This window comes from Lygodium microphyllum, chromosome 10, assembly GCF_053477565.2.
Source record: "Lygodium microphyllum isolate KBCC chromosome 10, Lygodium_microphyllum_v1.1.10, whole genome shotgun sequence".
In the NCBI taxonomy this organism is placed as follows: domain Eukaryota; kingdom Viridiplantae; phylum Streptophyta; class Polypodiopsida; order Schizaeales; family Lygodiaceae; genus Lygodium; species Lygodium microphyllum.
In genome coordinates, this window is record NC_141144.1 from 154,575,526 (window position 1) to 154,580,253 (window position 4,728).

The window sequence follows — 4,728 nt, forward strand, 5'->3', positions numbered from 1 at the left end:
TAACTGCTCACTTTGCTTGGTACCTGGCATATATGCATAGGCACTCTCATAATGATTCCAAGCCTATTCCAAAGTTGTGCATGAATGTCAATGTAAGCATTGATTCCCACCAACTGGACATATTGTATTTTCATGCCCTCTGTTTGCCTAGCAGATACCTGGTCCTGTTAGAAAGGATGTGCTGTCTCCAATTTTTTCAAAATCCTCCCAAAAACTTTGTAGATGAATCCTTATCTATGGATCGTTTCCGACAACATCAATCTTTTAAGAGGGATCATCTTCATTGATACCTTTCCAATGTATGGTGGAAGCTTTTTAATGAAAAACTTCTTTTTGAAGGAGTCATTCAGATGGTTGTGTTGTGTATTAGTGTTTGTGTTGTGAGTTCATTTATGTCAAACGAACGTGGTGGTTTCCTATGGGATTTCGTGTACGAGCTATGGTGATGGGGTCGTGGATGGAGAATTGAAGCAGATGCAGATGAAGAAGAAGAAAACTCTTATATCCTTTACAAATTTGTTGTGATTTTTAGTTTGATAAGAGGTGTTAATGTATAAAGAGTTTTCCTTTCTTTGTATTTTTATATCAGAAACAGGTTATAAGTTGGGGTCGTGGTGGATGAATTCTTTTTGAAAAGATATTGAAGATTAAAGTTGAGCTTTTCCCTGAACTTATATTCCCTTTTTCCTGGGTTGCGAGGACGCTTCCTTATTAAGTGTGGGGATATGTTGAGTGTTGAAATGACTTGTTTTTTGGCTGATTTTTGTTGTTTTTGAGAGCTGAATGGTTGATTTTATGAGATGATTGATTGATTTGGAAGTGGTTTGAGAGTGTTTTGGATGATATTGATTGTGTTTTGAAAGATCATGATGTTTGTTGGTGGTTCTGTGATGTTCTGATAGGTTTTGATAAGTTTTGTATACCTTCTGTTTTGTTCTGTTTTGCTCTGTTTTGGTATGTTTTGTTTTAATTGTCTTCTGTAAGGAGGGATGGAGTATTGATTGATGAAGATTGAGATATTGAGAAAGTTTATTGAATGGTTTGTGAGAGTTTGGAATGGTTTGAGAGTGAGTTATGTGGTTTTGATAACCTTTTGTAGGTCTTCTGTAGAGCTTCTGTTCTGTTCTGTTTCTGTTCTGTTCTGTACTGTAGCTGTTCTGGTACTGTTCTGTAGACTATTCTGTATGCTTTTGTAGGTGTTCTGTGGAATGTATGTGTGACTTTGGGAAATTTTTCTAGCCTTGGAAAGAGGTGAATACAAGTGCAAAAGAGTTGACAGAAGTGGAAGAAGTAGCTCCCAAAGACTCAAGTGAAGACTAGAGTGAAGTGACAGTAGTGAGCTATGAAAAGACACTGTAGTGGCTCTGGTGACCCTTCATATCAGACATACCTCTTGGGAGGGGTATCCAAGACCTAAGAAGGATTATTGAGAGTGATTTTGAGAGATTGTAGTGAGGACATGATATATTATTGATAGAGTGAGAGAGAGAGAGTCAGAGATAGCCAATTCTATTGAAACAGAGTGATTGTATATGAGAGATTGAGAGAGAAGACTATGAAGATATTGAAGATGAATACTATGTGATGTATTTCTATTCAAAGATGGTGTATTCCTTTGCTTTCTTTGTTCTATTGATGGATTTTGTGAAGATATTGAAGAATATGGTTGATTCTATCAAAACCGTGGGAGATTTACATGATGCTGTATGAAGATTTGTTGTGCCTGGTGTTCTTTTCTTCATTGTGATCATATGAAACATGATAAACAAGCTTGTTGATGTTACAAGATAGATTTTCTTGCAAGAGAATTCATTTTTCTTGGTGTTCCTCTTGGGGCTCCACTATAGTCATCAATAAAAGTAACAAAATAATGACAGCCTCCAAGAGATGCAGCTTTAGTAGTCCACACATCAGAGTGGATTAATTCCAATGGCTTCTTACTCTCTTGAACATGTCTAGGAAATGGTTTCCTTGCCTGTTTTCCAAACTGACAGGCTTCACATACCTTATGCATTTCTGCAACCTTGAATCTAGGCAATCCTGCAACAATATGTTGGGCCTGCATTGATCTAAGTCGCTGTACATTAACATGACCAATGCGTTTATGCCAGATATCAATATCTGCAACTACACCGGTCCCATGTGCAAACATTGCTACACTCAATTCAGGCATGTCTGCATCCAATGTAAACATTCTGCCCTTCTTCTTTCCTTTTGCTATCAAGCGACCTTTATTTTTCATATCCTCAACAAAGCATCCATGAGGATTAAATCTGACCTGCAAGCCCTGCTCAACCATTTGACCAACAGAAACCAGATTCTTGGTGATATTCGGGACATGAAATACATCGGATAGGTATTTCTTTTTCCCATCCTGCATAGACAAGGGAATTTTTCCAATCTGCACAATAGGATGTGCAGGATCATCACCAGTCTCCACAAATCCTGGTTTTTCCATTTTCCTTGCATCCTCCATCCATTCTGCATGACCTGTCATGTGGTTTGATGCACCTGAGTCAACATACCATACATCATTGCTTTCTTCTGCACTTGTCACAGAATTGTTCATGTGCTGCACCATAAACAAATGCTCATTTCTGTCATCACCCTGTCTACTAGAAGATGCATAATTCCCTTGTTGCAGTTTTTCATTCATGATGTCATTCTGCTTTTTATAGCAGTCTTTAGCCATATGACCCATTTTACCACAGTAGTAGTATTCAACATTATTGTTTGCATTTTGACCTCTTTGCCATCCACCACGACCTCTTTGGCTCCCCCTGCCTCTAGAGTTACCACGTCCTCCTCCATAGGACTGGTTTTCTTGAGTTTGCTGCATATTCTGATTTTTACCATGGCCTCCGAATCGGCCTCCTCTACCTCTGCCTCTACCTCTTCCAGCATTTGAGTAGAAGATAGCTTCTTTTGAAGTTCCTCCTGAAGAAGATGCACCACCATTTCTCTGCTCCTCAGAAATTAGAAGAGCAATCAACTCCTCAAAATCAGGAAATCTTTCACGGACGGAAATGGATGTTTGAAACTGTGCATAATCCTTTCCTAGACCATTCAAGGTCACAGAAACTAAATCATCATCTTCCACTGGCGACCCAATGGAAGCAAGTGCATCTGCAATCTTCTTCACCTTCATGTGGTAGTCGTTGATGCTCATATTTTCTCTTTGCACATTGTGCAACTCTTGCTTGAGCTGCATTTTCCTGGCTTGCGTATTTGTGCTATACATTTTTGACAAAGTATCCCATGCCTCCTTTGGCCTACTTGCATCTTGAATATGCACAATCATAGAGTCTGAAATGTTGATAGACAACCAGTACATAACTTTCCCGGCTCTCTCATGCCATGCTTTAAATGCCTGCATTTGCTGTTGATTGGGAACATCAGGAAGAACTGGTTCTTCTTCATTTCCTGCAACAAATTCCCAATATCCTTTTCCCATAAGGAAATTTGTCATTCTAAACTTCCATGCTTGGAAGTTGTTCTTGTCAAGCTTTTCAGTGACAATCTGTGAAAGAGAATCAGACGCCATTACAGAACACTGCAAAAAATTATGTCACTGCAAAGAACACAACTTCAGCCTCACAAGGGCAAATCTGCAAAACTGGCGAAGTGGTATTTGACCACACAGTCACTTCCTAGTGACGATTTTGCATCAACAGGCAACAAGGATGATTCTGTAACTCCCAATGTCTCTGTGCACAGGCATACGATGCAATTTCTACAGTAACTTTTCACCAACCTGTAGAAAAGTGGCTGCACAGCATAAAACTGAGCCTTTTCCTGAGTGCGTGCAGAAAACTTCCGCCTCCAAAACAGGCCCCAAAATGGCCTCAAATCAAAAAAACAGGGTCGCCAAGAGCCAAAGCCCTCTTCCGCAACATATACTGCCCTCTTGCTTCACCGCGAAGGGCGTCTCAACCTGAGACAATGCACTCCTGCAATTTCTGGCTGTGCTACCTGCAAAGATCTACTCCCAAAACAGAAAATGAAAGCAACACTGCTGATCCTCTTACCAGAACACCGCGAGCTTGGCTTGCTTTCTCGAGCTCCTTACCATGAACAAGGCTCTGATACCATGTCAAGATTGTGGGAGAGAAGGAAGGAGTCTCACTTGTAGCTTTCTTGCTTGCACAATGGGGGAATACACACAAGGGTGGAGGCTGAAAACAGTTTTCCTCTTCTTAGTTGTGTAAGCCAAAAGAACTCTCGTACAAAGAAATAGAAGAACCCTAAAATATGGGTCTCAAACCAAACTCAACTAACTAAGGTGGCATACTAACTGAGCCACGAACTAGAGTAGATAAGGATAGCTATCATGTAGCTATTATTCATGGGCGGTGTACCAACCGCGTCTGCAACTGGCAAGTCGGTGACATAAATACACAACGGTCACCCTGGCGTATCACGAGTGGAGCTCGATATCTCAACATACAATGTATTTAACAATATACGGGTTGATCTAAGAAGAGTGCAAATTACAATGGTTCACATGTATAGACTCAAGTTAGAGGAATGTCATGGTGTTTTGAAGTTTGCATTGAAGTTAGATAAACCACATATTCAAAAAGGACAAAAGATGGAAAGAGTCAGCATTTGCACCATGAATAGGGTATTGGAATACATCAATGGTGGGGGTCAAGCACCAGTGCATAAGTTCCAATGTGAGATGGAGATTTGGTGGGTTGGTGTAGCTCAAGTACTAATTGAGAATCA

At 40.2% G+C, this 4,728-nt stretch overlaps 1 non-coding gene across 1 annotated transcript; it reads left to right on the forward strand.

Moving 5' to 3' along the window:
• The first annotated feature begins 606 nt into the window (after positions 1-606).
• On the forward strand, positions 607-674 carry LOC148030705 (small nucleolar RNA SNORD36). Its single transcript, XR_015692290.1, has one exon. It is a non-coding gene; the product is annotated as a small nucleolar RNA SNORD36 (small nucleolar RNA).
• The last annotated feature ends 4,054 nt before the right edge of the window (positions 675-4,728 follow it).